The sequence below is a fragment of the Gossypium arboreum genome, chromosome 7 (genome assembly GCF_025698485.1).
Source record: "Gossypium arboreum isolate Shixiya-1 chromosome 7, ASM2569848v2, whole genome shotgun sequence".
NCBI lineage: Eukaryota > Viridiplantae > Streptophyta > Magnoliopsida > Malvales > Malvaceae > Gossypium > Gossypium arboreum.
The window spans coordinates 104,340,208-104,358,257 of record NC_069076.1 but is presented as its reverse complement, the minus strand read 5'-3'; the positions used below and the strand labels follow the sequence as shown (position 1 = coordinate 104,358,257).

At 31.6% G+C, this 18,050-nt stretch overlaps 1 long non-coding RNA gene across 1 annotated transcript; it reads left to right on the top strand.

Annotated features, from left to right (window-relative positions):
• The first annotated feature begins 14,718 nt into the window (after positions 1-14,718).
• On the top strand, positions 14,719-16,920 carry LOC128295619 (uncharacterized). The gene is made up of 3 exons (XR_008286170.1): positions 14,719-14,920; positions 15,838-15,881; positions 16,756-16,920. It is a non-coding gene; the product is annotated as an uncharacterized LOC128295619 (long non-coding RNA).
• The last annotated feature ends 1,130 nt before the right edge of the window (positions 16,921-18,050 follow it).

Here is an 18,050-nt window from a genome sequence, read left to right as displayed (position 1 = left end):
AAAGTACTAAAGTGAAGTCGAAAGTCAAGAAAGATTCGTGTAATTGCTTCCAAAACCTTGACGTAAACCTTGGATCTCTGTCGAAATTATTGATTTTGGAATACCATGTAATCTAATCATTTCCCGAACATAAACCTCAGCAAGTTTCTTTAACGACCAATCGGTTCTCACAGCTAAGAAATGAGCTGACTTTGTAAGTCAATCAACTATTACCCAGATAGCATTCTTTTTACTTGTAGACATCGGTAATCCCGTCACAAAGTCCATCGTTATTCGGTCCCATTTCCATTCAGAATATTGATGGGTTGAAGTAATCCCATTGAACTTGATGTTCGCCTTCACTCGTTGACAAGTCAAACACTTTGCCACATATTCAGTTATATCCTTTTTCATTCCCGACCACCAATACAATTCACGCAAATCACAATACATTTTCATACCTCCAGGATGAAATGCAAATGGACTATTATGATCTTCTCGAAGAATTAACTCTTTCAACTCGTAATTATTCGAATGCAAAGTCGATTCTAAAATCTTAGATGACCATTTCCATCAATGCTAAAATTTTCATTGTACCATTAGAATCATCTCTTTTCTTTAACAACTTATCATCTTCTAATTGTGCTGATCGATTCGATCAAACATTATTGGCTTTATTCTTAATTGGTCAAAAGGCTTCCATCTTGATGATACTAAGTTGTGCAAACATTGCTCGTAATTCAATCACAGCTTTTCTACTCAGTGCGTCGGCTACTACATTAGCCTTCCCTGGATGATAGACTATGACACAATCATAGTCTTTTAGAAGCTCTATCCAACGCCTTTCTCTCAAATTCAATTCTTTTTGCGAAAGCAGGTACTTTAAACTTTTATGATCCGTATAAACATAGCACTTTTCACCATAAAGATAGTGCCTCCAAATCTTCAAGGCAAAAATTACAGCTGCTAATTCTAAATCATAAGTTGGATAGTTGCGTTCATGCGGTTTCAGTTGTCGTGAAGCATAAGCAATGACTTTCCCATTCTGCATCAGTACACATCCCAGTCCACTCAATGAAGCATCACTGTACACTACAAAATCTCTTTCTGATTCTGGTAAAGTCAACACCGGTGCCTCTGTTAACATTCGTTTTAATGCTTCAAAACTTTTCTGACATTGCTCATTCCAAACAAATGGAATATTCTTCTGTAGTAGCTTGGTCATCAGTAAGGCTATCTTTGAAAATCCATTGACGAATCTTCGATAGTAACCAGCCAATCCGAGAAAACTTCGTACCTCTGATACATTCTTAGGAACTTTCCACTGAATAACTACTTCAATCTTCTTTGGATCGACTCTAATTCCATCCGCTGATACGACATGACCAAGAAACACAACTTTTGATAACCAGAATTCACACTTGCTCAATTTTCTGTACAATTGTTTTTCTCGTAGTATTTGCAAAACAATCTGGAGATGTTGCTCATGATCTTTTTCTGACTTGGAATACACCAAAATATCGTCGATAAAAACTACTACGAACTGATCCAAGTATGGCTGAAAAATCTGATTCATAAGATCCATAAAAGCAGCAGGGGCATTTGTCAGTCCAAATGGCATCACTAAAAATATATAATGCCCATACCTCGTACGGAATGTCGTCTTCAATATGTCGCACTCTTTTACTTTCAACTGATAGTATCCCGACCTCAGATCAATCTTTGAAAATACGGAAGCTCCTTTCAATTGATCAAACAAATCATCTATTTGGGGAAGTGGATACTTGTTCTTGACAGTCACTTTGTTGAGTTGTCGATAATCAATGCACAACCGCATCGACCCATCTTTCTTCTTAACAAATAACATTGGAGCTCCCCATGGTGATGTACTAGGTCATATAAAACCTCTGTCCAATAAGTCTTGTAACTGTACTTTTAATTCCTTTAGCTCAGTAGGTGCTATACGGTACGAAGGTATCGATACCGGATCTGTACCTGGGTAGACTTCAATCACAAATTCTACCTCTCGACCAGGGGGTAATCCAAGTAATTCCTCAGGGAATACATCAGAAAATTCAAATACAGTCCGAATTTTACTACACTGACTTTCAACTGAATCCGAATTAATCACATATGCTAAGAAAGCATTACAACCTCGATGAAGAAGCTTGCTAGCTTTAATGGCCGAAATAATACGAATTTATCCATTAGTCCGAATACCATTTACTTCAATTCTATCTTCACTTTCATTCTGAACAATAAACTTCTTCTTATAACAGTCTAAAATCACTCCATGTTCTGATAACCAGTCCATTCCCAAAATAACATCAAAGTCGCCAAATGGCATAATCAACAGATCAACAGGGAATATTCTATCTTGAATCATTAACGAACATCTTCGACATATATGGTTCACTAAAGTAGTTTGTCCCAGTGGACTAGACACTTCTATCATAACTATAGACAATTCAAACTCTAATTTTTTTGTCTCAACTACTTTCGTATTAACATATGAATGTGATGACCCAGGTCTATTAAAGCATAAAGCGGTCTTTGAATTCAATAAGAATATACATGTCACCACATCGTGAGCATCTTTTTATTCTCGAGTCCTCACAACATACACTCGAGCTGGAGCTCTAGCTTCAGATTGTTGTGTAGCACTCTCACTAGTTCTTCTAGTACCACCTCTAGCAAACGAACTACTTGACCGATCCCGACCTCTGGAAGCAAATTTAGATCCTTGCACTACTGTCGGTGTTGTTCCAGATATCTTTGGGCAATCTTTAATAAAGTGATCGGTAGCTCCACAACGGAAACAACCTCCAGTCAACTTTCTACACTCCTCTTTGTGTCGGTTTCCACAATGCTCACATATTGGAATTTCAGTATTCTGAACTGGACTTCGGATACTGCCAGTAGACACAGTAGTCTGTCTTTTCTGACCTCGATCACTTCTTTCCGATCGAGAACTAAATCTCTAATTACCTCATGATTCCTTTGACCGCTTAGGCTGCGGACTTGAACTAACCATTCCGGGACGTTTTTCGGTCGAACGAGCAACTTCAGACTTTTTATCCCTTCTGAGAATTTGTTCAATCATCTTAGCTCTTTCCATTAAATCCTCAAACTCAGTGATTCTAAGAGGCATCAACTGTAGTCTAAATTCATCACGTAATCCTCTTAAAAATCTTTTACATTGGTCGGCTTCAGTCGGTACAAACTCAGTGGCATATCTGCTCAATCTCAGAAATTCTCATTCATAATCCACTATGAGCATCTCACTTTGTTTCAGTGTTAAGAACTCTTGTCTTTTGTCCTCTATGTACATTTCTCCCAAATACTTCTTTTGAAACTCTTTTTGAAAGAAGTCCCAACTTATCTGTTCCTCAAGTACATTCTGAATCACTGATTCCTACCATACGAAAGCTTCATCTTGCAGTAATGAGATAACACACACTAAGCTTTCTTGTGGTGTACATTCAAGTTGCTTCAGAACTCTCTTTGTAGTCTTTAACCAATTTTCAGCAATAGTCGAATCAATTCCTTTCGCACCTAAAAATTCTGTAGCTCCATATTTTCTCAATTCTTTAATTGGAGCTCTTCGGGTAATAGGGATAGAGGACGTAGCAGGCATAGTTCTTACCGCTTTTTGAAGGGCATCGGCGATTATTCTAAAGACTTCAGTATTATCACTTCCAACATTCGGTTGATTTCCTACTGGATTCACACTTGGAGTTGCAGACTCCGATTCATTCACATTATACGGTTTATCATTGTCGTAACCATTTTTTTGGAAAAACGGGAATCGACTTAGATTTTTAGAAATGAAAACGAATAGAGGAGTCGCCACCAATCTTTTTTTGATGAGATGTGATCGGATCACCTTAAATTAATCATTTTAATAAAAGTTAAGATTTACTAAAACGATAATTTTTTTGTCTACGAAAATCAGAAAATGAGTTCGGGAGTCGGTTACGCACAAAGAAGAATTAACACCCTCGATACGCCCAAAATTGGTACCTAGTTGATTAATTAGTGTCTTAGTGTCGAAAATTTAAAAACTTGAAAGAATTTAAAATACGATCCCTCTTTGTAAAGAAAATGCTCAAATGTTAAAGACCTTCTCGTCTCACAATATAAAATGTCACATCCAGTAAGTTAGGACACGACATCTTGAATTTTCGAGAGCGAGCTTGCCTTTTATATAAAAATTCGTGTATTTCAAAAGGTTATTCAGTTAGTTAAGGTGAACAAGGAAAATCGAAACCCAGTAAGTCAGGGCACGTTTCCTCGAATTCACGAACACCGAATATTGCCTTTACTTGCAAAAATCTTATTTCGAGGTAACAAAATGCCATACTCGGTAAGTTAAGGCACAACACCTCGTATCTCCGAGAATAATCATTTTTCAAAACTCATGTCGCGATTTAAAAGAGTATTCCGTTATTTAGGTTAAAGGAGAAAAATCGAAACCCAGTAAGTTAGGGCACGATTGTCTCGAATTACCAAATATGGAATATTACTTTTATGAAAGAATTATTATTGGGTTGGATATAATGATAATAATAATAATATTAAAGTAAAGTAAATAATAATACTATATATAAATATATATATATATATGTATATAATAGAAATACACACTACTATATAATAATAATAATAATAAATATAGAAATACAAAAGCAAATATAATAAAAATATTAAATTAAAGTAATAAAAAACAATACTATATATAAATATATATATATACATAAAAATATACACTAATATATAATAATAATAGTAATAGCAAAAATAATGAAAATATGAGTAATATTAATAATATATTAGAATACAAAAGTAAAGTAATAACAATAGGGTGATAATAATAATAATAATAATACAAACAATAATACATATATATATAATAATAGTAATCGAAATAAAAATAATAGAAGTAACAATAATGATAGTAATAATATAAATAAATATGGAGAGGGCATATATAATATAATAATAATATAAATAATAATATATACATAAGAAATAATATTAATAATATAAATAATAATATATACATAAGAAATAATAATAATAATATAAATAATAGTAAAAATAATAAAATAAAAAAAATAAAACAAAGCTCTCAATTCTCTTTCTCCCTCTTTTCTAAATCCGGCCATTGGTCCGGCTTTGCTTCGGTCACGGACCCCCACGGGCCGTCGTCGGCGCCACCGTACACGGCGGCCGGACCTCAAAAAAACCTTTTTCGGTAATGAAAATATGGGTAAGCTTCTTTTATTTTTACTTTCGTATAAAAAAACAAAATAAAATTGAAAGGAAAACAATAAACAGACAAAGAACTGAAGATGAGAATAGACAAAAGAAACCTCTTTTGCTTTGATCTTTGATTAATCTCCAAAAACTAGCCTTTTCAAAAAACAAAAAACCCACCATTCTAACATAGTCTTGAATGACTTTTATAGCCAAATTTTACAAATAAATTTTGTAGGCAAGTGGAGTGGTTGGGGTGGTTTAGTAGAATGGTTTAGTAGGGTGGTTGGGGTGGTTTAGTGGAGTGGTTAGAGTGGTTGGAGTGGTTTAGTGGAGTAAAGATATTTGGATTTTAGTGTAATGGCATGTACCTCTAGATTCACATTGACATTCGATTTAGTCCTAGAACCGACTAAACCTAATTAGCTCTGATACCAATCAATCTTGTAACGTCCCCCTACCCGGGACCGTCATCGGAGTCGAGCAGGAGACATTACAAAACTTATCTTAGCACTTAAACAGTTTTCGTAGTAAACTATCCATCTGTATCACGATCGCAAAAAAAATCATATCTCGAGTTACGAAACTCAAAATCTAATTCCGTAAATTTTCCCTGAAACTAGACTCATATATGTAGTTACTAATTTTTTTCTAGAATTTTTGGTCAGGCCAATTAGTACAGTTTATTAGAAAAAGGCCTCCCTTGTTTCAGGGTTCGGCTACTCTAACCCTTGTGCACTACGAATCAAATTTCTTCCTGTACAGAAATCCAATGACTATGCCATTTGTTTCAATTAAAAATAGACTCAATAAGAAATCCATAAGAATAAAGTTTGAGTCCTAATTCTTAATACAAAATTTATGGTGAATTTCTAAATTCAGAATAGGGAATCCAGAAATTGTTCTAACCCTGTTTCACCAAAACGTAAATATCTCATAAAATACAACTCTTTTACCTATTTTATTTCTTCCATATAAAAATAGATTCATTAAGCTTCAATTAAAAATTTTATTCATTATCTAATTCACTTTATACTATTTTTGGTATATTTTCAAAGTTGGACTACCGCTACTGTCCAAATCTGTTTTAGTATAAAATGTTGATAACTAAGTTTATAACATCTTCATTTCTTCTCTCTACAATATTTACCAACACTTCCTCTTATTACTCTTCACTAACATATCAAAACATACCATACTTAAGGTTTTGGTAACATTTACAAAACATACCAAAATATCACTTAACAACTTAGATACTTTCAAAATGACCAAAAGACATCCTAGGAATAATGTCATTTTCCAAAAGATAGAAACTTCACCAATTTGAGTTTGGGGATCGGCTTGTATCTTTGAGTCCTTATACTTTCAGTACCTAGCTGCGCAAGACGGAAACAAACCGTCTGTTGAGAATACTCTCGATGGTATTTCTATAAACAATAGCTTAATCAACTTTAAAACATGGTAATTCAAACACATTATTGCTACTATTCAATATCAATCAAGACTTTAATAACCTTTACTTTATTTACCCTTATTAACATAACTCGAACACTGACGGATACACGGATCCAACCCACACTCTGGGATAAGCACATAGTGCTTCATCGGAATAAATCCGGAACTTTAACATTATAGTACACAAAGTACTAATCACTTAGAAATTCCCTATTTAAACCTAACTTAGAAATTCCTTTAACTAATCACTTCTAACTTCAATTTCTATCAATTTAACCCATAAAACCTCAATTTATTCAACTAAATCAATATCTAAAAATTCTCTATTTTTCTTCATTTTAACCTCATACATGTAGAACTTTGAATTAGGCATCCATAAACATAAAAATCATAAGAAAAATGAGCTAAAACAACTTACCAATCAAACTTTAGGGCCTTAATCCTCAAATTTCCCTTTTTTATTTCTTTCTTTCTTTCTTCTTTCTTTCACGTTTGCTCTCTGTTAGTCTTTCTATCTTCTTTTCTATTTTATCAATTTTACTTATTATACTATTATTAACCTATAATAAATATAAAACTAACATGTGTAATAGCTATAACATAAAATATCTTATAGCTATTACACATATATACCAACTATTACACACGTTATTCAATATTAACACACACATGGCACTTAGGGTCTAATTACTAGATTAGTCCCCTTTACTTCTTTAATCTATAATTAAACTTTTATTCCTTATGCAATTTAGCCCTTTAAACTAAATTCAAGCTACTTCACTTAATTAAACACTAAATAACCATTCAACTATAATTCATAAATATTTCTAATAAATATTCATGAATAAATTTCACGGAAACAGTACTCAAGACTCAATTTTCGATACCGTAACTTTCAGTTCATTACAATAATAATACCTGAAGTCTAGACTAATTGATTTAAAGTGGATGGTTGAGTTGAATGACTTTCAATTGTTGTTATAACAATTCTAAATTTGTGAATTCCAACGTGTTTAATCATGTAATATTATTTATTTTAAAAATTAGAGATTATTAGTGGGGTGAAGTCTGAAAATTTTTTAGGGTCGAAATGAAATTTTATTTTTTAATAGTTTATATATTTATAATTTTAAAAGATTAAATTAAATTTTATAATTTTAAAGGGATTAAAGTAAAATTTACCTTTATTAATTTAAATTTTAAAATTTTTAAAGGGCTAAAATAATAATTTTTCATTTTAAGGTGCAGGCCCTACCAGAACCCTTGAATTCACCTTTGATTATGAGTAGTTTAAATTTTATATCTAAAAAGAATATTTAAGAGTCAAAATCTACTCTCGTTAAAAATTAAAAAAAAAGAAGAAGAAGATATCATCGTAACTTTTCACCCAATTAAGCCATTATTGACAAAAAAGAAATAACCGTTTAAACTTTTACATCAATTGTTACATTTTGTTGACTTGTCAAATGATGAGTCACGTCGATAAGTATTGAAAAACTTAATAAAAGTAATAAAATTACCAAAAAAAATATAAGTTATAAAGAACTTAGACACATAAATGTCTAAGTTCATTTGAATCAAGATATCTATTTGTCAAATTTTAGTTTAGATGTGATTTTTAAAATAATATTGTATATTTTATAATTTCAAAACTAATATTTCAATTATTTATTGCTTTTCTTTATTTGAATAACGAATATTATTTCTCAATATATCATTTTTCACTTTTGACTTGCTTGCTTGGATTCATAAGAGTTTACAAGCCCTAATCTCCTCTGAAATGAAAAGTTTTTCATTTAAATTATTTTATAATTTATAAAATTTTAAGTTAGTAATAATAAAATTATACTTTGGCTCTCCAAAATGATAAAAATTTGATTTAGTTCTTTAAAATTATAAAAAAATATAGGTTATTAAAATGGTAAAATTATATTTTTACTATTATAAAAATATATAATTTAATTTTGTCTCCTAAAAATTTTCAGACTTCTCTGGATTCATAATGGATATGAGTATATGTACATAAGATTTTAAAATTATTTGCTTCTTTTAATATTTTTTTAGAGTCGGTTGTACATTTAAAAGGGAGGATGCGGAATGGTTGAGAAATTTACGGGTTCCAAAGGTAGAGGTTGAAATTGATTGTTTAAGTATTGTCAAGTTTCTTTCAAGTAGTGATCATATAGCATCTATCGTAAGACATTTGAATTAGATGTTAAATGTGAGTTCATCGTTATTTTTGCAAAGTGCGGTCAAAAATAATTTAAAAAAATGCTGTAAAAATAGTTATTTCAAAAAGTTGAGTTTAAGATTTAAATGTTTAGTATTGTTGCTAAAAATACTATTGAGTAATAAAACATTCTATTTTAGACAAGATGTTGTTAAAAAAAAAACATCTAAATGATGCTTAAATTTGTTAACATTATAATAAAAATAATTTATTGTAACTTGTTATTAATATTTTGATATATAAAATATAAATTTAAAATATTTTTAAGAAAATAATATTAGTTGTTTGTAAAATTTAATTTCAATATATAAATTATATTATAAATATTAAAATATGATCATTATAAGAGGAATGTGCAATGATTGAAAAATTACAGGTTCTAAAGGTAGGGGTTGAAATTGATTTAGATATTAAATGCGAGTTTTATTTTTATTTTTCAAATGCAAACTTTAAAAATTTTAGTTATCGTGGTTGGGATCAAAATATTTTTATTTCAAAATTATTTATTTAGTATTGTTTATGATTTTAAAAGAGCTTTTAACCTCCAAAAGTAATTTTTAAAAGCAATGTAAAAATAAAACATGCGTCTCTTGATTTAGCGTTTGAGTCTCTTAACTTTGATCATATTTTGAAATTAAGAAATTAACTTGTTGATTATTTAGTAATCTACTAATATGTATAGGTTATTGGATTTGTAATTATAATTTATTTAATGAATGACTAATCGGATGTACTCAATAAAAACACCATAAAGAATCGGATTATATTTTATCGTCTCTATTAGAAAATAGATAAACTAGTTCTTATGCGTTAAATTAAAGAGTAATTTGGTCTCTTGTTAAAAATTTCATCTATTTCTATTGTTAAAATATGGTCTTTGTACGTCAGCATAAGGTACATGTGGCATATCATGTATCATTGTCTAGTTTCTCATCAACTATCTCAGCTTTTAATAGTACAAATAAATAAAATTTTAATAAAAAAATACTGATTTACTTTCTGATTTAACGATAAGAATAATTTTCTCAATTTTTTATATAGAAAAATATATATGTACTAACTTTTAATTCAAAAACTTTCATCTAACTTCTACTAATGCACTTTGATGAGTGAATTTATTTGGAGGCATGTTCTTTATATTAAAAAATTGAATAATGCCTTTAATGTTCTAAATCAATGATTCTATGAGGTGTGATTCATATTGTATGTGAGGGCCACATTGATTTACAAATAAAGCAAGAATTTATATATATATTATTTTCTTATATTCTGCATTGTTGTATGAAAAGGACAATCAGAAGGCGATTACAAAATATATATTAAATTAGTGAATGTCATCAGTTATACGATCAAGATCCACCTTGACAATATTTTGTATTGAGTTTGGGGGTTCTGCAAATACCTGTAACTTATTGAAATTGAAAATGACAATTTTAAAAAATCAGCAACAACATTATGGTTTCAAGGAATATGACGAACCCGTATTTTCCAATTACGACATAAGAGTTTATGTACTAAACGCAACTTCGACATTTCACTATTTGCTGTGCCTCCAGATAATAACATTTCCACTACTAAAGTATTATCATTTTCCACTTCTAATTGCCTGAAACTCGATTCCCATGCTAACTTAAATCCTTCTAGAATAGTTTTTACTTCAATCTTAAAGATTGACTCATTTCCAATCCTTATAACAAAATCACATAACTAATTACCACAACAATCTCTAAAACCCGCTTCTATCGACGGTGTTATTAAAGATAGAAACTCCACCATCGATTTAAGCAAAGTAATTGTTGATGCAATTAAATACAGCAAAATGCTTAGCAATAATAACTGTCGAAACCATTTTTTGAAAAACGAGGGAATCGACTTAAGTTTTGAAAACGAAAAAAACGGGAGTCGCCACCAATCCTTTTTGTTAAGGTTTGATCGGGTCACCTTGTACAAATGGTTGTTTTTAATAAATAGTTTGATTTATTTAAACAACGATTTTGGTCCACTAAATTCAGAAAGACGGGCTCGGGAGTCGGTTACGCACAAGAAAGGATTAGCACCCTCGTGACGCCCAAAAATTGGTACCTAGTTGATTAATTAGTGTCTTAGTGTCTAAAATAAATAAACTTGAAAGACTTTGAAATACGATCCTTCTTTTTGTAAAAAAACATTTGAACGTTAAAGACCTTCTCGTCTCGAAGCAACAAAATGCCATATCCAGTGAGTTAGGACACAACATCTCAAACTTTTGAGAATGAGCTTGTCTTTTACCTAAAAATTCGTGTATTTTTAACTACTTTTCAAAAGGATATTCGGTTAGTTAGGGTGAACGAGGAAAATCGAAACCCAGTAAGTTAGGGCACGTTTCCTCAAATTTCCAAACACCGAATATTGCCTTTACTTGCGAAAAATCTTATTTCGAGGTAACAAAATGTCATACCCGGTAAGTTAGGGCACAACACCTCGTATCTCCGAGAATAAGCATTTTTCAAAACTCGTATTGCGATTTAAAAGAGTATTCCGTTATTTAGGTTAAATGAGAAAAATAGAAACCCGGTAAGTTATGGCACGATTTTCTCGAAATTCCAAATACGGAGTATTGATTTTTTATACAAAAGTTATTTTCGTCGAGAAAAGGTTAATACAACATAAGTTTGTAATAATAAGATGAAGAACGCGTAAACGAATATAAATCTCGATATTGATGAGCATAATGAAATGAGCATAAACGCGAACGTGAACGATAACGATGAAAATAAATAAAATAAAATAACAAATAAGCTAAGAGAAATGATAAATAATCTAATAGTATTTAAAAAACTAGTTATAAACAAATATTACGTAAAATTATTAAAAAGTTTTGATAGTAATAGTAATGGCAATAATACTAATGGTAATAGTAAACGTAATAAATATTTTAAAGTTCGAACGATATATAAAAGTGTATATATATGTATAAATATATAATGTGAATGAGGAGTAGAAATAATTTAGTGTATTTAAAGAGTAATGGGTAAAAATATAATAATAATATAATAGTAATAATACAATGGTAATAATACTAATAAAAGTTAGCAGTAATAGTATGATAGTGACAATAATTAAGAGTGTTAATAATAGAATAAGGTGGTGGTAATAATAATAATAATAATGAAGACAAAAATATTAAGTTACAATAGTAAAATAATAATAGTGATAATAATAGTATATTAGATAACAATAATAAAATAAGTGTTAGGATTTTAACCCGATTAAGTAACGAATAAGAAAATAGCAGAATAAATTGAGAAATTGAACACACAAATTTAACGTGGAAAAACCCCTCCAAAGAGGATAAAAAACCACAGGCAAAGATAATTTTACTATAATGGTAAAAGAACAAATAGTACAAAAGATGGAGATAAAAACTAAACCCCGAAAACCCGAAAATAAATAACCCACAAAACGTAAACACAAAATTCTCTAAATGTGTTATGAGTTCTAATCTCTAATGGGTGTATTTTTTAAGGTTGTAAAAGAGCCTATTTATAGGCTAAATTCATAGATCAAATAATAATAAAATAATTCAAACTAATCAGTGTTTGATTGAAACAAGTAAACAGAGTTTAACTGAAAGATTATTTTTCAAATTTGACTGAAAATAGGAGTCATATTTAACAAATCTCTACCTTGACTCATAGTTTCCATAACGCCATCTTTGCCAAAGCCCGCCACGAGCCTATCTTGAACTATGCAAGGAATTAACTGAGTCGAATTTGTGCTTAGAAACTGGAAGACTTCTAGCCTTAGACTTGTACACTGCCAAATCAAAACTAACCCGGGTCTGATTTTCACGAACACAGTGCCCTAACTTTTCAAAACCTACATCCAAAAGAGAACCTCTCTTCAACGAAACAGTCATACCTTTTTCCCTTATATGACCAAGTTGCCTCTGCTCCAAACAAGTTGTCTTCAACTCCGTAACGGACGAGGGACGTCCGATTTCACCGGTCACTGTATAACTTTCCAAAATATAAAGACTGCCGGTTGTTTTACCTTTTAACAAAACGAGAGCTCCACGAGATACTTTAATACCGCTCGACTCGATGTTGATTTTGCATCCTTTCAAGTCTAAAATACTTAAGGAGATGAGATTCTTTCGTAAATCAGGTACATACCTGACATTTGAGAGTGTCCTAATCATCCCATCGTACATCTTAATTTTAACAGTACCAATACCAATTACCTTACTAGATGAATCGTTTCCCATGCGCACAACTCCACCTTCAATTGAACTGTATGTGGAGAACCATTCTCTATTGGGACACATGTGGAAAGAACATCCTGAATCTAGGATCCACTCAAACGTGAGCTTGGTGTTATCACTTGTTGACACTAACAAGAAATCATCTCCATTTTCATCGGCCAAATTAGCACCAGCTACATCTTCCTCGTTACTCTCAGCAGCTTTTTTATTTCGCAGTTTATAACAATCTGCTTTGACGTGACCTAACATTTTACAATAGCGACACCTTTTATCTCGTTTCTTTGATGCTACCAAAATGGAAGCTTGCCTATCTGTCTTGCTATCCAAATGAAGCTCATTGTCGAGTTTGTCTCTACTCAACAAATGACCCTTCACATCTTCGAACGAGAGTTTGTCTCTGTCATAAATCAGGGTCTCCTTGAAAGACTTGTATGAAGGGGGTAAAGAGCACAATAATAGCATAGCCTGATCTTCATCGTCAATATGAACCTCAACATTCTTTAAATCATTTAAAAGAGTAATGAATTGACTGATGTGATCTCTAAGAAGCTCACCTTCGTTCATGCGAAACGTAAATAGACGTTGTTTTAACACTAAACAGTTAGTCAGAGACTTAGTCGCATAAAGAGTTTCTAGCCTTTTCCACAAGGCAGATGAGGTCTTCTCCATCAATACCTCCTGCAATACCGTATTCGTGAGGCACAACTGGATTGCAGATAAAGCCTTTTCATCAAGCTCTTCCCATTCTATTTTATTTAGATTCTTAGGCTTTTTCCCGATAACAACCTTTTTCAAGCCTGATTGAACTAGAATTGCCATCATCCGAACCTGCCACAGATTGAAATTTGTCTCACCATCGAACTTCTCAATTTCAAACCTTGTTGTTGCCATCTCTGAACGGGCTGATCTATGAAAATTGAACTAGCTCTGATACCACTTGTTAGGATTTTAACCCGATTAAGTAACGAACAATAAAATAGCAGAATAAATTGAAAAATTGAACACACAAATTTAACGTGAAAAAACCCCTCCAAAGAGGATAAAAAACCACAGGCAAATATAATTTTACTATAATGGCAAAAGAACGAAGAGTACAAAAGATGGAGATAAAAACTAAACCCCGAAAACTCGAAAACAAAGAACCCACAAAACGTAAACACAAAATTTGTAACGCCCCAATTTTCGGGAATCCTGTGAATGTTGGCATAGGTTTAATTATGTTAGTGGGCCTCTAGAAAGCCCAAACTTAAGATAGAACCCGACAATTTTAGTTAATTTTTATTCCATAACAAAAAGGGGGTGAAATTATGAAATAAAACCTATGTGAAAATGTTTGAAAATGCTATAGGCTAAATTGAAGTGGCCAAATAAATAGGAGTGCAAAATAGGGGGATTTGCATGACAAACCTCCCATTTTACATGAAGTGGCCAGCCATCATGTTGTTGTAGACAAAATGTGCACTTGATATCCATAATTTATGGTACAAATTGATAATAGGTTAGGTAAATGTTCCATGATAATAGGTTAGGTAAATGTTCCATGATAATGGGTTAGGTAAATGTTTCATGATAAGAATTTCATGTCTTTTGTATTAAAGAATTAAATGGATGAAATATGAAGTTTTATTAAAAGAAAAAGGGGTGAAAAGAACAAAGTTTTGTCCATCTTTGTTCATCATAGCTGAAAGTTAGAGAAGAGAAAGGAGAGGAGAAAGCTCTTGAGTATTCGGTCATTAGGAGGAGGAAAATTGAAGGTAAGTTCTTGGTACCTTGCTTCTATTTTGAGGTTCATGAGTTCTTCTTGATTCTACCTTAACTCTTGAAGTATATTTTGATTTTTAGTTGTGTTGTGAGCATTTAGTCATGAATTAAAATGAAGGAAATGGTTGTTGTTTCATATTCTTTTGATGAAAAATGGAAGATAGGTGAAGTTGAGCCAAACAAATGAGCATGCATGTGCCTTAGATGTTAAAGGGAAAAATCAGCTAACACGTTGTGCTTTAAAATGATGAAATGGAGATTATACTTAAGTAAAATCATAGATATGTGATGATTGATTGGTGATATACATGTTTAAATAACATGCATACAAGGTATGTGTGAAAGAGTGATTTGGTAATAAATCTGTTTGGGACAGCAACAGTAACGTGACTTTGGAAAATCACCATAAATTGTGGGAGATGAATTAGAAGCTGAATAAATTATGTAATTAAAGCTTATTGAGTCTAGTTTCTAATGAAATAAACAAGAACATATTTTTGAATTTTTTACAATAAGAAATTTATTTCGTAATGAAGAGTGGTCAGATTAGTCAAACAGTGAAACATGGGAAATTTTGAGAAAAATCTGGTATTGATTGGCTAAACCAAAAATTATGAAAATTTTATGGATAGAAGATATATGAGTCTATTTTCAGGGAAAATTAACGGAACTTGATTTGGAGTTTTGTAGCTCCAGTTATAAATAATTTAGTGACTGTTGCTCAGGAAGACAGCTTGCAGTGAAATTATGATTATGTGGTAAACATTGACAAAAATTTGTTAATGAGTTGCTTATTGATTTCTTATAAGCTTACTATGATCTGTAGGTGTGGTTGGCCGAATATTGTAAGGGGTTAATATGTAGTTCGTGTTTGAATAGTTAGATTAACGTGTTAGTAATCCAATTGTAGGCAGTTCGTGTGTGTGGATCTCGTCAGCATATCGTCGCAAACAGGTGTGTAACTAACACCCTCTTTCTTAGTCTAGATCGGCAAAAGTGAAAAGCGAAATGCTGGCGGTATTTTGTAGATTTACGAGTGTGCGAATGCTCGTGAGGTAAATCGATTAATGTTTTTGGTAAGCTGCAATGTTTGGACCGCAAAGTGCATGATTTACGTGCCTCAATATTTTTGGGCTTAATGGGCCAAAATTGGAATGATGGGCCAACGGCCCAATTCGGTAAGAACCCTCGGTACGTGATTCTTTTAGTACATGAAAAGTAGGAATATGCATGAAAAACCCTAAAAGCATCTAAATTACTATAATACCCCTATGTATGGAAAATTCTTGTTATACCCTAGGTGCAAAATTACCAAATAACCCTAGGGTTAAATTGACCTAAATGCATGTTTGATTGTTGTTATTTATTGCATGCCATGTTGTTATTATCGATGTATGGAATGGGATATTGACGAAGGAAATCTGAAAGTGGCTTGTCCAAATCTTGGAGGCTTTGCCTCAATTATCGATAAGCGAGCGACAAAAGGCAAGAATCTGTGGAGTGTTAGGTGGGTGGGTTGAGCTATTCCCACATGGAGTGTATGGCTGGTACGGTGGAGTGTAGTGGTTGGTAGGTTGAGTAGTCTTCCCAAATGGGCTTGCATATGTTATTGATGTTGCATGTATTTTGAAATGGGCCTATGGGCCATACTGTTATCTGAATAAGGGGCTAAGGCCTAGTTTATTGTAATCTAAAAGGGCTCGTTCAATTACCCTTTGTTACTGAATGGGCTTAGGCCCAATGGGCTAGAGCTGACTTGGGCTTTGAATGGATTTTCCTTACACACTGAGTTTCCCCAAACTCACCCCTTTTATTTTCATCCACGCAGGAAATCCTCAACCATAGTGGGCTTGGAGCTGTGAGGGAATTCGGAGTGGCCACCCGTTCTGAAAGTTTGATTTTCTTCTGGTGAACTGGACATCCTTTTATTTACGTTTGAAGTTTTGGGTTTTTAAATGTAATAAGGCCGCTTAATTATTTTTGATGGTTTTAATATGTATTACTAAGATAGGTATTACTTATTTTTAACTGTTGAAATTGGATAGCTTTAGGGCACGTTTTCAAAAACAACAATTGATTTCAAAATAACACGATAACAAGCAAAGCTTCCGCAATGAAAGTATTTTCCAAAATTAATCACTTTTCCTAAAAATGACTTAATCAAATCGGTTTCCTAGAAATATCCATGACGTTAAGGTGTGGCAGTGGCGGTATGTATGTCTAGGATTGGATCCGAATGGAGCTTGGTACTTAAGCAGTCCGATGGACTCACCACCTCTTTTTCGGTTTCCTACCTGGTGCACAGCTTCCATTCACTTTAACCTGTAATGAAATTATCTTTTAAAACACTATGTAAGTTTTTTTGGATCAACAATATAAAATGTTTTGAACGTTTCGATGTGGCATGTCGGATCCGGTCATAACGTCTGGGCCGGGTTTGGGGTGTTACAAAATTCTCTAAATGTGTTATGAGTTCTAATCTCTAATGGGTGTATTTTCTAAGGTTGTAAAAGAGCCTATTTATAAGCTAAATTCATAGATCAAATAATAATAAAATAATCCAAACTAATCAGTGTTTGATTGAAACAAGTAAACAGAGTTTAAGCGAAAGATTATTTTTCAAATTTGACTGAAAATAGAGTCATATTTAACAATAAGTAATAATAATAAGGTATAAATAATAGTGATGAAAATAATAACAGGTAATAATAATAATAATAATAATAATAATAATAATAATAGTGACGATAGTAGTAATGATACGTTGATAATACATAATAGAAGGAATAATAAAAGATATAAGAATAATAGGAATAGTAATAACAACAATAATAAATAATACAATATATTAATGATAATGATATATGTTAGTAACGATAATAATATATAAAATATAAAATAATAATATGGTAAAATATTAATATATTAATAAGAATAATTGTAATAAAATAAGATTATAATAATATTATTAACAAGAATAAACATAAAAGAGATAGTGATAATAGTAATAATAATAGTAATAATGTAAATAATAATGTATATATGTATGAGAAATAATGTAAATAATAATGTATATATATATATATATATATATGTATATATGTAAAACGACGCTGATTCGAA